The 19,029-nt window shown below is 33.8% G+C and overlaps 1 protein-coding gene across 6 annotated transcripts in view; it reads right to left on the bottom strand.

Annotated features, from left to right (window-relative positions):
• The window catches only part of LOC140059608 (membrane-associated guanylate kinase, WW and PDZ domain-containing protein 3-like), a 99,676-nt gene that overhangs the window by 78,317 nt on the left and 2,330 nt on the right, over nt 1–19,029 (bottom strand). Inside the window, exon 1 of one of the 6 annotated variants that reach the window (XM_072105585.1) lies at nt 16,571–16,748. The exons of 4 other annotated variants lie outside the window; for them this stretch is intronic. The gene's annotated coding sequence lies outside the window, so the exon portion shown is untranslated. Of the gene's footprint in view, nt 1–8,348; nt 8,876–16,570; nt 16,749–19,029 lie in introns of those variants that run through there. One more of the 6 variants, XM_072105586.1, reaches the window with a different exon arrangement.

The raw sequence follows: 19,029 nt of genomic DNA, 5'->3' as shown, positions 1-19,029 counted from the left end.
ATTTAATTTAATCCATTTTTAAAATATTAATTTGTATTAAATAACAGTTGAATTGATACACTACAATATTGGTTTTTACATACTGTTTTCAAATGTTACTTTTAATGTAATTATATTTTTATTAATATAGTAGAAGATTCTTCATCTACGTTTTCAAGTACATATGTACAGTAAACAAGTGTAACCATAATAAAACAATGACACTTGCATTGATGAAGGGCTAGTGTTGCCCAAAAGCTCTGCTTAGAACTTTTCTGGCTGTTTTACTTATCGTTTTGATTTAGCTTTTTTTGCTTTTTTTTTGTATCTCCATTGAGATCCAGCCACTGATACCCACAGCATTGTCATTTTTTCAGTAATTTGCCTTTGGATTCATAATAAAACAAGGAGTTATAATTTGAAATATATTTGTTAGTTACATTATAGTTCATTTAAAATATAACTTACAACGGTAAAAAATGGGGGAAATACCTACAATTCTGTTAAGTAAAGATGCATTTAATAAATGGGAAAGATTAAGGTAAAGTAAATAAATTATACTTAGTATATTTTAATCTTACTTGCTGGGTTAAGATACAATTACCCATTAGTGCAATAGCATAGCAACTAATGTACATGAACTAAATAATTTGATGAATATATTAAATAAAAGTATGTAAAATAGTCGTGAGGTAATTTCCCCGATTGATCGTAATCAAAACGGTACTGGGTTCGGTCTACTAGCATTCTGTCTTGAGGTAATTTCCCGATTGATCGTAATCAAAAACGGTACTGGGTTTGGTCTACTAGCGTTCCTGCTCCCAACTCGTCATCCATTCATAGAAGCCTTAATGAAGTAAATAAATTATATTTGTGTATTTTAATCTTACTTGCTGGGTTAATGATACAACCCATTAGTGTACAATAGCATAGCTATACTGTAATACTTAATAAAAGTATGTAAAATAGTCTTATTATAATGATAGTACTCACATTGTCATGAATTATTTTTTATGTTATTACATTTTTTATTTTTAAATAATCAACTTTAAATTATTAGTACACCTCTACAATTAATTATTTTATAATTATACAGTACCAGGTTCTTAAAGCTTAGATTTTGATTTGTCATGGGCTATGCTAGGCCTACTTACAACCCCCTTCTACTCTAATTGGAAAGGGCGCATTTCAGGAAAATTTGAACCCTCCTTGATATGCTTGCGTACTTCAAATAATTCATGGTTCTCAAATAATTTGTGCCAAAAAGTCTAACATTGCTCAGTATGTTCTAAAACATTGACCATATACAGACAACATTTGTCTGCATTTTCCACTAAAACCCTCTATGTCGATTCTAAACATAGCCTTTAGACAGACACCCACCTAATGACAGCACAGCATGATAACAATAGTATTTCTACCATAACAAAAGCATGACATCATCAATGATTATACCATTACCAGCATGGTCTATTGTTTTCTGTCATTCAAGCTTGGGTTGGGTTAATACAGTGGGCCAACGAATGCTTACTCATAACTGTTGGCTTCTATGAATAATTGTATTATCTAATAATTGATGGTATTATAATAACAATTTTGATATGAATTGAAAATTTAATTATGACTAATTAACATTTAATATCTAATAGCATTGTAGCAAGTAAATAATTTGTTATTCATTTTATTTATACAGGTGACCTCTTCAAGGACTAGTCTCCCAGAGGTCCAAGTTATGATCAGTGGCTGTGTGTACTACTACACTGGGTAACCCCCTACTTGTCTCAAAACATGTACCAGGTTCTTTAAAATGCACATGTTTCTACCACGAGAACCATAGAATGAGTGAGCCTCAAACCCTTACCGATGTTATGGCTACATAATTACGGTTCCACATCATTAATACTTTTCATAATTATTATTTTATGGAAAATATTTAATTAAATTTTTAAAATTTGTTATTGTACTAGAAAATTGCATACTGTAAAAGTCTGTACAAAATAAATGCCTTAGTTTTGTAGACAAAAATAATTTTATTTTTGCGTAAATCGACATAACAAATGCTTATTTTTTCCTTGGTTTAATTTTCTTTACTGAATCCAAACTACAGTTACTCTACTTGTAAAACTTTTAAGAATATATGGCCGAGCAGTTACGACACGAACACAATCAAAACAACTGCCACAACGCCAAAGGTTCAAGGTACTCCTGAGCCATAGTTTAGGTGGCGGACCATTTTTTTCGGTAGATTAAGGGTCACCCTACGGTTTCTGATCTATTTCAATAGATTAAGGGGTCACCCTAAGGATTCTGGTCTGTTTCAGCCTCGCTTTGGGCTAGTGACCCCCTCAATCACTTTGTTACGCAAACCACAAGAAATGTGGCACTATATTGCAGTAGGACGAAAGTATAACAAAGCCTTGTGCACGTTTACAAGATCAGAGTGTTAAAAAGCACTTTTAAATATTCGTTTTTTTAAGATTCGTTTAACCATATTCCAGTGTCATATATTTAATCTCTTTAACAGTTTTGCCTTGTATTTGAATGTTTATGTCATTTTTACTTTCACGCTTTTAAATTTGATATCCAGATGACACGACAAAAGCGTGATAAAAAACAGCGACTAAACTTGCACTTTAATTGACAAGGAGCCTGTGTGTGCGCGTTTTGATATTTTTGATCTCCATTCGCTGGATTTTAGGCCTTGCAATATTTCCTCTATCACCCAATAGAGGAACTATCCAAACCACATTGACACCTGGCCTGGATCTGATACTGATAGGCTGCTACTCTATGCAGTGATATACCTTCGCAAGGCCAGGCTAATCATTTTGATATCAACTTTAAATCGGACATATCTTTCTCACTTAAATAAAACAACTATTGTACTCGTTTTTTTAAATCAGGAAGGCTAGTTCGATTATATTGTTGTGATACACCTGGGCCGAGTTTTAATTCAGGCATACCTGATGTTCTAAACATTTGACCATTCGATTTTATTTGTTAATCTTATTCTTTATGATTTGATACTGTAATAAGATTTTCCTGATTTTTGTGTGCCTTTAATCAGGTGTATAATGTGTATGCATTTGCTATAAATTGAAATGTAAACCTAAAGGTCAAGTGACCACTGTTTGACCAATGTATCAAGCACTTGGTCAATCAACAGTTAATGCATACTTTACTGATACTACTGTGTGTATTGCTTGGTATTACAGACTTTAAGGCAGTTGAAACATACACAAATTATTTATTTTAAAATTAACCTTTAACCTTACCAACATTTAGTATCATATCATATGGCAGAAGCTCATCTCTGGTCTGTGGACTGTACCATTTCCCCCTCAAGTGAATACAGTAGGTTAATTTTCGGTTATCCAGGAAAGTTTTACTCACTCTGAGTTGATCCATTTTTATAGATATTGTTCATGTAATGTCGAGATAAGACAAGATGTTGTGTTTGGATGTTTTAATTAGAGAGAGTGATTTTTGGACCACACCATTGTGTTTGAGAGTAGAATAAGCTATTGTTGGTTTATCCAGGTAAGCTCAACTCTGATCAATTTAGGCCAAGAGCACTCTAGTATCATTAGCTTTAAATGAAATGACACACATCAACATATCTCACGTCACAGTACCTAGATGCATACAAACGATAAATTATGTTGATGAAAAAATGGGAAATGAATCAAACACCGCAACAGTACAAGCAGTATAGTACAGTAAGATATACTGTTACTGATTACCTACACTACATTTACACTTGTGCGTTTCATGTAACGGAAAACGGCAAAATTCAATTCCTTATATGATTTTCAAAAATAAATTACAGCGACGTCTTCCCTTCCGTAAAATGAATGTAGGTTAAGGCCGATTCAGGATATCTTTTAACTTGGGAATAAACATTTAATATTAATACAAAAGAAAGAAGTGCATCCATGAATCCTCCCCTGAAGTACTAACAATACAACTATTGTTGAAAGACGTAACAAGATGGGAGAGACTAAACTGTTAAGCTGGATTTGTACTCAATGTATCTCAAATTAACATAAGTATCAATCATGTAACATAATATGGATATACAGACTATTATCTGATCAATTATGTTGAATTGAAAAGATGCTGGTTGGTTTGACCTGGCTATTGAATTGTAATACAAAAGAAAACAATTTCATCAAGTGTGTGTGCCCTAATATGGTAGTGATATGCCCAAATATGGTAGTGATATGACATCCTAATTGTCCATTATGGTCACATCACATTTTTTTGTTGCATAAAGTTTGATAGTGTAGACAGAGCTTAAGAAATAATCGCGACTCAAGTAATTGTCTTTTCATTCAGTACCTAGATACCAACTGATGAATTATGCATGTCTGCCGCTACATGCATAAATGTATTAGTTTAACATGGATTACCATTTATTAAAGGTGATCATCGCCAACTATCAACGGGCGGAGCACCTATTGTAGTCGTTCTAAATCAAATATCCTACAGAAAATGATTTAATCAAAGCAAAGATTAAATTCTACAGTGCCTAGACTGATACACACAATTATCAGAATAATGTAGAGTGTATGCCTATAGTCTATTTATTCAACCTGATTCAACCACATACAGTACTTTATCTCTATAAGTTTTTTTGTTTCTCTTTAAAGAACTTCTTTCAAAGATAATATTAACAGAGTTTTGGAACCTTCTCTCATTTTTTGTAGTACATCTAATGTATGGTATTCTGTATCACCTCATATACCGTATATTTCGGTGTATAAGTCGCACTTTTGACACGCAAATTTGACCTCTAAATTAAGGGTGCGTCTTATACACCGAACATAAATGCCTCACCACACAGATTGTACATAGGCCTAGGCCTAGGCTATCGTCACCTCGTTTGCTAGGCCTAGCTACAGTAACTAACTAACGTAACGGCAACCTGCTTCTGCCTAGTTTTCAAGTCATTTTAGCATGATGTTATACTAAATATGATGAAAAGATTTGTTCATTATGGCGCTCCGATAAAATTTCATTTGTAAACGTTTATGTACGATTGGAATAGTATTTATTTATACAGTAGTTATACGCACGATCGCCGTACCCCAAGCGCAAGCCCTTCTTTTGGTGGCCACATGGTGTACGGTATTCGACTAGTATATTCTCCAGGTGATTATAGCATGGACCTAGCGTACACACTTCTCGGATACATAGATACTAATCGAATACGATTGTCCGTGAAAACGTGCGCCCTCTCGAAATAATCGAGCGAGGCTAGCCCACACACGTGCGTGTTACACACACGGTCATGCACTCGATGTTGCGGCGAAACTCATGAATAACAAGTTAAAAAGAACTTGTTGAGGCTGGGCGCGGCCGAGCCTAGGTAAGGAAAAACCTAAATAAAGGACGCCGTTGTAGATATAACAAAATATATTATTACAATAATATTGATTACAATTTAAAAAAACATTGTTTTGATGAAATATAAGGTGCGTCTTATACATCGACGATATAAAAAATACCGATATTTTACTCTCAGTTGGGGGTGCGTCTTATACACAGGTGCGACTTATACACCGAAATATACGGTAATTGCACTATTTTAGCAATTGAAGATAAATTAGTACTTTGATAGCCAATAGAAAGTCAATTAAAAGAAATACTAATTCTACTAACATAAATTAATTACAAATACAAACACAAGTTTGACAGAAAAAAAAAAACAAGCAAATAAAATAAAGTAACATTATTTCTTGAAATTTGGTTGAGATTGGTCCAACACGTCTAGTCTTATCTTTTAAATTTACTTGCTTACTAATACTTTGAATAAAACCACATTTGAGACAATAAGACAAATTAACCCACTGGGCTAAACTTTTAAAAGATGGTTGTAATTTTAAAGAAAAAAGACTTTTGGGAGAGTTCCGGTTTCCTGTGACTTGAGTGTACTGTACATAGATAGTAATCATTGGTTACCTAAGGTGTTAATATTATCAATGAGTCACCCACGGGTATAGTAAATAGTTACCACCTACTGTAGTAGGTGCATGTCTGGAAAAGGTCAATGAACTCCTTTTAGTTTGTTGCATAACCCAGTCTAAGCAGGAGTCAACCAACTGTCTGTGCATGGAGGTATACCTTCATGTCTGTGAAGACCTAACCTTACAGTATTATGGTAGTCCATCAGCAATCAATGACTGTTGTTAGACACTGGTCTAATGAAATCTACACAAATCGAATACTAATTGTCAAGTATAGTCAGTCTATTGAATAACCTAACATTTGTGTATTAATATGACTTGCAAGTATTTATTTAAAAGAAAATAAACGTGCGAGTTCCTATACTCAAATGATATTTTATACATAATAAATAAAGAAGATCTTTCATTATCTGGACCCATGGACATGATACATATTGTACAACACATAGTATTTATTTTATACCAGCCAATTTTGGATTTAGTTATGAGGCCACGCAATACATACAGTTAGTTCACCTTGCATACTATCATTATCAAACTTTCTGTGATGTGCCCATACGGACATGATGATGTCATATCACTACCATATTTGGGCATATCACTACCATATTTGGGCACGTCACACTATTTTTGTCAAACTAGTTTGATAGTGTAGACAGAGCTTTAGAGGATACTGAACGTACTGTAATGGGTTTCAGAGTCATCAGTTGGCTAACAAATAAAGTCCCTTTCTCGAACTTAAATGTAGATAAGTGTATTGGTCAGTGAAGAAGTGAAGCTACAGAAAAGCACGTAGTGAGCTTGAATACAGAAATCAGAGGGTTTGAGTAAGACTACTAAATTCTGTAGAGTGCTAATACTAATACTATAACTGTATGTTTGTACTTTCTTTGAAAATGACTGACTAAATTAATAGAAATTATTATTCATTTAGCAATTATCAACATACCTTTAATCCATTAGGCTATATATTTCCAAAGTTGTGAATAAGTTAAATACCTTACCACATGTAAAAATGTTGTAGATTCTTGGTTGGACATTAACCTCAGCAAATCGATAGTTCCGTCCGTTAAAACACAAAATCTACATGCTTATCAACTGCAAATTTACAACCTGACTGTACTTTCACCACATACATGAATAGGCGCATCGTGATCTAGACAATCTATTCAAACAAAACAGAGAGGTCCCATGGAGTTCTATTGATTTCTAGGCAGGAGGGGAACAATAGGCCTCATCATCCAATAGACAAACCCAGTGCTTGCTGTGTCTCTGTGATCTTGACACAACAGTGCTTCGGGACAAAAGGCTAACCTAGCTTAGAACAAGCAACACATTTGAGCTGTTAATAATCAACACAGAGGCCGCTAACCTATAGAAAATAGGGTGTAACTAACGTGGAGTTATTGCTTTTATTTGTATGATCTGGACATACTGTTAAGGCATTCACACGTAACTCTATGCATTGATTAACATACCACAATTATGCAAGAGGTATATCCACTTTAATATATCTTAGGGACAATGTCAACATTATCTACAGCATTTACTGCAGTACTACTACTAATACTATACTACTACTTTTTGTTTACTTTTAACCTGCAGTGTGTATTACGCAATTATTTTTCGGAGAAATCAATTTATACATTGTGCCATATCTCTGATGTACTGTACACACCTCTGACCTAATAACAGGTATCAGTTCTGTATAATTATTTAATGTATTTGTTACCGTAGCAATAATAATACATTCCTACTGGATTAAAACTAATAAAAAAAATAATTGTTTTGCATTTGAATGTAGAACAAGCCAGACTGTAATGTTACTTTGATTAATTAATTTCCAATTAGAAAAGAAATATTTCTTACAAAAAACGCTGCTCATCTCATGATTGATCATGATACTCTCTACATGCATCTCAATATTTATCAGCAAATGTTTTCATAGACTCTCTTTTCCAGACGTGCTTTGGGGTGTGTGCATGCCCAGTTGAGTTTCCAAATACCCATTTTTTCAGCCATAGTAAACTATAAGCTACTGCATGGTAACTGTTTCCTAATGATTCTGTTCTCTTGAATATTATAACTGCCTAAAGGAGCAGCGCGAAAAAAAACTACTACAGTATATTATTAATGATAGTGCAGTAACACTGTGTATACAGTATCCGAGTAACTGTAATATTATCCTATCTGTAGTAAGCATGGATACTATAGTAACCTGCTGTCAAATCTTTCCAGTATTCTACTCTACTACTACCTGCAATCACAGACAAAATGCATGTCTTTATGCTACAATACAAAACTACACAGTATACTACAGGCTAACATACTACTGTGAACCAACACCACTACAAAAATTGACATGTATACTACAAAGTATAAACAAAATAAAACAATCACCTTAGCTACAGTACAACAAAAAACAAATCTTTATCTTGTTTTCTTGACCATTCAAACAGACCAATGAGAAACAGGTGATCATTCAAATAGACCAATGAGAAACAGGTGACTAGCCTAAATCCAACCAGCTTTTCTTTCCATATTTTTAGCTTAAGTCATTAGGGTGCTGTTAACATCAAACAGTAGGCAGAATTCCTAGCCTGGGATACATTAGATTACTAGCTTTAATCTAGCCTGCGAGGCCATGAACTTGAATGCTCTGCTCATATATCATCAATGAAGTAGAAAGGTCAACTGGTGACCTCATACATAGAATATGCTGTAGAAATGGTTATTTATGTTGACATTTAAAAATAGGTTGACATATAATATAATATTTTGTACTGTAAATTTGTTTTCTTGTATCAAATCATTTACAAATGTACAACTTGAACTATATTATAATAGTACAATAATTAAGTAAACACTTTTCTGTGAAACCAACAAGGGACAATTTTACTATAGTATGGCCAACCCTACTCATGGGACACCCCTACTCATGGGACACCCCTACTCATGGGACACCCCTACTCATGGGACACCCCTACTCATGGGACACCCCTACTTATGGGACACCCCTACTCATGGGACACCCCTACTCATGGGACACCCCTACTCATGGGACACATTGTTGGGCCCTGAAAGGTTCTAATGTATGTGGGTAAAATGTATGTTGCGTGCATTATCCACATCTAATGTACAGTATGTTGCGTGCATTATCCACATCTAATGTATGTTGCGTGCATTATCCACATCTAATGTACAGTATGTGGCGTGCATTATCCACATCTAATGTATGTTGCGTGCATTATCCACATCTAATGTACAGTATGTTGCGTGCATTATCCACATCTAATGTATGTTGCGTGCATTATCCACATCTAATGTATGTTGCGTGCATTATCCACATCTAATGTATTTTGCGTGCATTATCCACATCTAATGTATTTTGCGTGCATTATCCACATCTAATGTATGTTGCGTGCATTATCCACATCTAATGTATGTTGCGTGCATTATCCACATCTAATGTATGTTGCGTGCATTATCCACATCTAATGTATGTTGCGTGCATTATCCACATCTAATGTATGTTGCGTGCATTATCCACATCTAATGTATTTTGCGTGCATTATCCACATCTAATGTATGTTGCGTGCATTATCCACATCTAATGTATGTTGCGTGCATTATCCACATCTAATGTATGTTGCGTGCATTATCCACATCTAATGTATGTTGCGTGCATTATCCACATCTAATGTATGTTGCGTGCATTATCCACATCTAATGTATGTTGCGTGCATTATCCACATCTAATGTATGCTGCGTGCATTATCCACATCTAATGTATGTTGTGTGCATTATCCACATCTAATGTATGTTGGGTGCATTATCCACATCTAATGTATGTTGCGTGCATTATCCACATCTAATGTATGTTGCGTGTATTATCCACATCTAATGTATGTTGGGTGCATTATCCACATCTAATGTATGTTGGGTGCATTATCCACATCTAATGTATGTTGCGTGCATTATCCACATCTAATGTATGTTGCGTGCATTATCCACATCTAATGTATGTTGGGTGCATTATCCACATCTAATGTATGTTGCGTGCATTATCCACATCTAATGTATGTTGCGTGCATTATCCACATCTAATGTATGTTGTGTGCATTATCCACATCTAATGTATGCAGTTCATTATTCATCAATTGATCACAAAAAATTTACATTTACCTAAAACAAATTGTTCCATTATGGTACAGTATTGTTGTTTTAGATAGAAACTTGGACAGAGAATATGGAATGATTGTTTTGCATTTGAATGTAGAACAAGCCAGACTGTAAGGTTACTTTGACCGCAATGCAATTTCCACATACAGGTAGAAAAGGACATGTAAACAAGAAATATTTCTTACAAAAAACGCTGCTCATCTCATGATTGATTATGATACTCTCTACATGCATTTCAATATTTATCAGCAAATGTTTTCATAAACTCTCAGTTCCTAGACGTGCTTTGGGGTGTGCGCATGCCCAGTCCGAGTTTCCAAATACGCATTTTTTCAGCCATAGTAAACTATGTAGAAACTTGGTGAGTGAGCCGGCTACAGTTATTTACAATGTATTGTAATCTACAAATAAACTAAATGGTATCTCACTATGCTTCACTGACCACAAATAAATATGTAAACTCACTTTATGGGATTTTAACTGCGACTTGTTGGATCACAGTGTGGGATTCTTTGAATACTGCAGAACTTTCAGAAAACTTAAATGGTTCAATGATAAAAACAGCGCGGCCAGTGGCTTAGTTACATCATAGCCAAACGTGGAAGCGTTAACACTAGTGCTTAAAATACCAACTTACATACAATACACAACATTGAACCATTTTTCCTGATATTAATTTTGAAATAAATTCTGATATAAAGCTTGTGGTACACCACGATAGTTCTGAAATGACTTGTTGAGTTTCTCGACATTTTGATCAATACTTTGATCGTCCTGATGAGTGGAAATGAATTAAGTGGACACAAGAGGAAATAATATACTTATATAGGGGACACTTTGTTTGGTTCTGAAGGTGTCCCTCCAATAGGAGTTTCTGTGTATTATCAAATCACGAACATACAGTAGTTTCAAAATAACAAACAGTTGTTCTTTTATTTTGATTCTAAAAGTTCAGCCGAGTTCACTACAGTTCATAGTAAATAGAATTCAATACCAATTAATAACAATAACAATGACAATATTGATTCTTTTATGATGTCATCAGTATCATATTCGATATCACACTTTATGACACAATGTGGCTAAAACAATATTGTCATGTCTAATATTTATACATACTGTTAGTAGTTACTCTCTATCATTACCTCATCCTGACTTTTTCATATTTCATTCTTTATTTTAATTTATAATTGAAATCTAGATATTTCAAGATTCAGAATTTAAAAGAAATTAGGGCCCTAGATTTGTCATTCATATTGAAAAATGTTTTGCTTGTTGTGAATATGCTGTATTGTTCAAATAGAATCTCTATTAAGGGGACACGGTCAGTACCCAACCAGGCGTCCCTTTAATAGTGGTACCCCTGAAACAGTGGCCTGTAGTGTAAAAAAACTTATATTGCCCATTCGGTATCATTAAAAACATTGTCCCTTTAATAGAGTTGTCTCCTGAATAGGGGTGTCCAAAAGAGGGGTGTCCAAAAGAGGGTTGTTCATTACATTATGTCTAGAGCAAAGGTACAGTAATTTCGGTTGGACATATACATTTTATATTCATTTATTAAACATTTCCTTGCTTGCTACAGTAGTTGGTTTGATCATTTTGGTAATTAACATTAACTATCAAAGGTTTACAAATACTAACTAGTGGATAAAAAAAGTAGATTTCTCCAGCCCCGAGTATAATCTCATAATATTCCATTATAAATCCTACATTAATACTTAATTGAAATCTAGATCTAAACTGCAATAATCTTCATTCATTCATTATTTAAATTGCTGCCAAATACGATTCCCGCTCTCAAAAGATCTATTTAGAGTATTTTGTTTATTATAACTGTAATCTCAATAGTGTCTTTGTATACCAACAGTTATGTTGTTGTCTATTACGCTATCAGCTTTAATAGAGCAGCATTCCATGAACTAAAAGGTTTAGTTTGTCATTGATGATGTCATAACTTTTTACCTTTTTATCATGGCCTTGATCTTCTGTTCTATATTTCTCATTGTTGTTTGCACTCAATGCATTATCCAATTTGTGTTTGTAAAGCTACCAGAGCATCCCATTTGGGAATCTGTTCCCAGGGTTGTTGGAATAAAAAGTAAATGCCCTGATTTTGTTTTAATATTTATATTTCTTTTAAATGGCCGGATAATGATCTGGTGGTGGTGGGTTCGAGTCCTACAGTATCCGATGACATTTTTTATTTCCAAAATGAACAATGATTTTCTTTGAAAATCCAATTTATAATTTTTTGTGATAACGAATCTGAATTTATTTGCTGAATTCTGTAACCCAGTCTCCTTAACAACACTATTATAAGTTTAATTAATGGTTAGACAAGAAATCCCAATCTCTCTATACAATACGTCAATGGACGAATTGTACTGTACTGTAGGATAGGTACTGTAGCTACACAGTAACACAAATTAGGTGCGTTTCCAAAACTTGAATTTAAACAGTTGACTAGTTTTGAGAATGTTCTGTTAGTGTTAGTTCCAGCAGCATGTTTCGAATGCTTACAAATTTCGACAATTATACAGTAGATAGACTTTAATTTTTACTTTATACTTCCTAAAAATCTTTGTCTGGTAGTAATATACATACTGTACATACAGCCAGCATTGAATTACTGAGTGGTGTTGTAAACTCATCGGAGGACTGAAAATGTTAATTAAACACCAGGAAAGGAAGCGATTGACATTGCAATTGAACATGTACAGCAACAGCTGTGGCTATAACCCTGACAACAGGCCAATGGAAAGTACATAATGTGCCTCGATCATGTAACAATATTCTCTCATTAAATACACATTCAAACTAAATATGTATAATATGTAGGCCTAGGACACGATACTATTGCTAATGAGAATATAATTACTGATACAACAAAATTTGAAATCATTATATAACAATCTAAACTGTTATTAATATTAATACTGAAATAAATATGTAATAATAATTAATGCTATTTTAACAACAAATTTGTCCAATCTGAGATTCAAACCCTGTCTTTGCTTTATATGAAAGTGCCCTACCATTATACCACTGTATGATAGGAAAGATACTCAAGACTGAAAGATCAAAATCAAGCATGCTAAATTTTAAAAGTTTGTTTAAATTGTACTAAAACTCTGTCTACACTATCAAACTGGTTTGACATAAAAAGTGTGATGTGCCCAGATATGGTGGTGATATGCCCAAATATAGGTAGTGATATGACATCATCATGTCCATATGAGCACATCACATTATTTTGTCACATAAAATTTGATAGTAACTTAAGGAGCAGAATTAGGCTAATAGATCTGTAAACTACGGATTAAGCTCCGATTCCAGTAATCCATCTGAATCACGTGATTCCGTCATAACATTAATCCAGAGTTAATCTATCAGGATAACTCCCCACTGCGTACCTACCCGAGAATGGTATCATAATTCCACCATATTTTTTTCATATTAAATTACATCTGGAATATAATTTTTTTTCTCATTAATTATATTTTGCTGTACGTACTGTAGATAACTCTTTGGTAAGCCTTGACCATATGATGTATAAAATTAAAGTAGGGTTCCCACAACACCTTGGCTTTAGTGAAAAACATATTTACCCTTGTTTTGTTTCATAGAAAAAAAGGTGTTCTTTTAATAGGGGTAGAACCTGAAAGGGGTAGCACCTGAATGGGTGTCCAAAAGGAGGGGTTCTCTATATTAAATATTGTAATAAAATCGTAATTGGTTTAACCACCTTTGTAGCTACTGTAGAGATTCAGCTATCCTCCAGTTTCCTAAATTGTAATTTGTATACAGTATGCATGCTATAGTATACTAATTGTACCGAGTGTCCAAAACTATTATAACATTATAGATTTGTTCATGGCTGGTTCTGAGTTTTTACATTGCTCTCTCGGAAAACGGCCAACTGAATGAAAATTGTCCCTATAGTTCTGCATTGTTTATGCTCCACTACTGTACCTACACTACAAGAAAAGCTACTGTTTAATAGTCAAACATTGGCCTAAAATTTGTCTCGCCCTAAAAAATTAGTCATGGCTGTTCTAAATGCATTATATAGGTCTTGTTGTTAAAACTCCTTAAGAAGTATTTAAATTATCAAATTTAATATTCATCACCACAGGACAAGACGGAAAACAAAGAAGTTATTGATGATGTCATAAAAAAATGTAGTTCAGATGGTCTAGAGCATCAAACTGAGTCTATGGACATTGTAAATCATAAGCGAAATTTGATATTTTCCAACGGCATTATTGCAGTCCTTTGAGAAAGACTAGACTGGCTGAAAATGACTTTAAATTCTTGTTCAGCACATAGTATGGTTACATTAGTTTATTATTAGTACTACAGAGTGATCAGTATTGAAAATATATGCAATTAAATAAACCCAATAATTATTAAAGATCATTTCTAAATTTGTCTATCATACTTTTATTCTTATTATTATACAGTATTTGCAAAAAAAATATTAAGATCACAAGGATAAAAATTGGAGAAAAAATGTATGAAGAAATATTGCACTGTATTAAATACTATACAGTACAGTATAGAACCTCTATTAAAGGGACACCTTGAGGACATAAGAAAGCGTCTTTTTTAAATCTAATACTTTAGTGAGCACTGTCCCTGAATAGGGGTTGGCCTAGATTAGTTATGATAAACTAAGTGTTTCACAGAAAGTGTCACATAATGTACAGTAGGTATGTCCTCTACTGTGTGTGTCCCCTCTGTGTGTGTCCCCTACTGTCTGTAGGTGTGTCCCATACTGTAGGTGTGTCCCCTCTGTGTGTGTGTCCCCTACTGTAGGTGTGTCCCCTACTGTAGGTGTGTCCTCTACTGTAGGTGTGTCCCCTACTGTGTGTGTCCCCTACTGTAAAGTAGGCATGTCCCCTACTGTAATGTAGGCGTGTCCCCTCTGTGTGTGTCCCTACTGTCTGTAGGTGTGTCCCCTAATGTCTGTAGGTGTGTCCCCTACTGTAGGTGTGTCCCCTCTGTGTGTGTGTCCCTACTGTCTGTAGGTGTGTCCCCTATTGTCTGTAGGTGTGTCCCATACTGTAGGTGTGTCCCCTACTGTAGGTTTGTCCCCTACTGTAGGTGTGTCCCCTACTGTGTGTATGTCCTCTACTGTAGGTGTGTCCCATACTGTAGGTGTGTCCCCTACTGTGTGTGTCCTCTACTGTAAAGTAGGTGTGTCCCCTTCTGTAATGTAGGTGTGTCCCCTACTGCATATGTGTCCCTGAATACAGTAGGTGTTGGATAAAACTTGTGTGTTTCACAAAAAGTGTCCCCATAAAAATTAAGGAAACATTGCCATTTCTTTGTTTAATTTAATTACAAAGGTGTTCATTTACAGTAATAAGGCTGTCCCAAAGCAGGAGTTCTAACTGAATTTGGCAATTCAATAAAAATATCTACATTTTCAAATATACAGTAATAGTGCAGTTCACTAACTCATTTGCACAAAGTGAAATAAAATCACATTTTTTAGACTTGCTTAAAAGCATTTCAAGGTGCAACCGATTGAAGCGAAGTAATGTTCAAAGTCGAAAATCATAATGCACTGATGAACAAATAAATAATTGAAAGGTTATGAAAGCCGTAAATGTCAGTAAAAAATTAGAAGAAGATGAAAATCAATTTCTGTTTTTCTTTAAAGGTTTTGAATTTCATTTTGTAGGTTACTTATTTTCGTATCTGTAATGTTTCACATCATTAATTTTCAATTAAATTAATGTTTGATGGTTTACACAAGATTCACTCTAGTCTTATACCTTCAAATATTACAGGACTTTGTATTAAACAAACATAGTACAGTTTTTAGGATCCTAAAGTTGTTTCTAACCAAGATTCATTCCAACTTACTAGAATAGTCAAATATTACAGGACTTATGTATTAAACAAACATAGTACAGTTTTTAGGATCCTAAAGTTGTTTCTAACCAAGATTCATTCCAACTTACTAGAATAGTCAAATATTACAGGACTTATGTATTAAACAAACATAGTACAGTTTTTAGGATCCTAAAGTTGTTTCTAACCAAGATTCATTCCAACTTACTAGAATAGAAATTGAAAATCTGAAAAAATGTCTCCAACCTCTTACTTTTCGTAGTTCTACCCTTATTGAAGATGATTTAAAAGATGAGGGCGTATCAAATTAATTGTGTATCAAATCGAATTTATACAGTAATCATATTATGCTAAGGGTGAAAGTTCAATATCTTATTGGACTTGAACTTTATTGGTGGTCTAGTGTTCGAGTATCTGCTATCAAGTCTTGTGTCAAACATTTAAACACTCAGTCTCAAACTTGCTTTAATAGTCACCCTTGCATAGATAATGGTAGCACCTACTACTGTACATGATATAGCATGACTGCTGCATTAATCAGTATTGTTGTAAACAAAGATTTCAACTCTACTTACTGTGTTTCCGGCTAACAAGAGCATACTGTAGTCAAACTCATCATGATTTTACTATTTGGTATGATTATAGTATCTCTAACGCTCTGTCTGTCTGCACTATCAGTTAATATTTATGTGACAAAAAAATGTGATATGCCCATAAGGACTTGATGATGTCATATTATAGTACTACCATATTTTGGCATATCACTACCCTATTTGGGAAAGATCAAACTTTTTTGTAGGTGTAGTTTGATAGTGTAGACAGAGCTTTAGTTTAATTGGTTGTACTAACGGTGAACGCATGATGTCAAAGCCATAAATACTATGTAATGAAATTCAGAGAATTACTATGAATGTAGAGTACGGGTTGGAATGTAGAGGAATTCATACAAATAACGAGTTTATACATTTTTAGTGTTATTCGCATCCGTTTTAAATAACGAAATACTTAGTAGAATTAAAGAATTTAGAAAAACAAGTGTCGTAGAATAAGACATGTTTGTAGAATTAGATCTTGATTGAGAGCACGGTTTGTGGACAATACCATCATCTGATAGGAGAATGTAAATTATTATTTTCCTATTGTATTCTACATTTGGAGAGAAAGGGATATTGTCGGTTTATCCAGGTAAGCTAGGCACGATAGATCTTACTTAAAATGATGGCTACAATCATAAAAATTTTTTTGGAACCATTTCCTCAACACATTGTTTTTATGAAATACAACCCCTAGTGTGGTAAAACCGTTGAAACCAACAAAGTGCTTAAACTCATATGGGTGGCCCCTTATTATTTTTACAGGAAAGTTCCACCAAATAAAATTTAAGAGGAATATATACTGTAATTTGAAAATCTTTGCTACCCTAACCCATTTCAGTGATCATTGCATGTACTGTACAGTACTACTAACTATATAGTATTAATAGATAGTACAGTTCGTAGCATAAATTTGTGCATAGCATTTTGTATAAAACGCTTTAATTATCGAGAAAGCGTGACACACGGAATTCACTTGTAGGAAATGTCATTTTAAAAACGACACAGCTGTGAAGTCGCTAAGTTCAAAGTAAACGTCAGCAAACTAATAATCAATCAAGCGCCGAACCGTGGGTTCCGTAGACACCTTCGTATCACGTGTCAATGTATTGATCATAGACTCCTTAATGAGTGCAATTTCATCACCAGATTTGGTTTCATTAATAAGACGGGCTCTACTGTACATCGTTGACTTAACCTGGTGGATCAATAGCAATAATTCCCGACAGACTAACATTTACGCAGTTATCATAGATGACGTGTTTGGGCTGCTGAATTTACGCTGGAAGTATAACATAAAATCTATTTTACATTTTCAGGCATACTTTAAATTCTTAATGTGTAAATTGGACTTTAAAAATCCTAAGAGCCATTGAATATGAATTTGGAATGTTAAGGATTTACAAAACAATGAGATTTCAGTTTGTCTTGCAAAAAAAAACAACTTTCTAACAGTAAGAGCGCCCTCATGGTGTACCATAACCGACATTCTTCTGAACGTATGTATGTAATATTTTCATCTGTTCTATTTCAATGCATACTAATACACACACCTGTAAATCATAAATTTTGTTGTATTCTGTTCTTCTTTATGCAAAGGTTACCACACGGCAAGAAAGCTATAGGCAATTAAGTCTACAATAAGTAAGATCATTTTGTAATTTTAAATAAACTAATTACTAGTTTTAAATACAAAATACAGCAGAATTTAAAAAGTGGAATGCGTACACGTACTCGGAAATGTTTTTTAACAAAATAAAGGCCATTGCCTCAAATCATTCTCTAGTTTCTTGGAACAAGACAATAATATTAGGCAAAATAATTAGGTATTCATTTCTTCTATTAAAGAATAAAATTACTTTTTAAAATTCCAGTTAATTACTTTTTATTTTAAGAAGAGTTAATGATTATGGTATCATTCTGTGGTTGTGTTAGATTAGAATTATTACAAAGGGGAAATATTTCACATGAAGTTAAATTTAAAGCATTTTCCATTTTAATTTAAAAGAACATTTAAATTTACTGAACATGTACTGTAAATTTACTCCACTCCATGGATACGGCTGTTTTTTAATACCTCGGTTGTTTGTACTTTGTTTCTTTTTATGCTAGTTTTTTTTAATGTTTTTAAACCATTTATAAATAAACACTTCTTCCTAATATTAAACATTGGAAGTTTATGATTTAACACAGTTACTTATATCAAATACATTTAGGTTCCTAGAGATATTAAACAAACATTTTCACAACCAGTCTAGCATATCTCTGCGAACTCTGTGACCACACATCTTAATATTTCGAATTAAAAGATTTTATTTATCACTTTAAATGTCCAAACTGACAGTCAATAAAGTACAGTCTTTATTGGTTTATTAAGATGGGATAATTAAGCATTAGAATTCATTAGCGTTTTACATATTAGCGACAAAAGCTCATGCACG

The sequence above is a fragment of the Antedon mediterranea genome, chromosome 9, assembly GCF_964355755.1.
Source record: "Antedon mediterranea chromosome 9, ecAntMedi1.1, whole genome shotgun sequence".
NCBI classification, from domain to species: domain Eukaryota; kingdom Metazoa; phylum Echinodermata; class Crinoidea; order Comatulida; family Antedonidae; genus Antedon; species Antedon mediterranea.
Note: the sequence above shows the minus strand (reverse complement) of the source record. Positions and strands in the feature narration are given on the sequence as shown.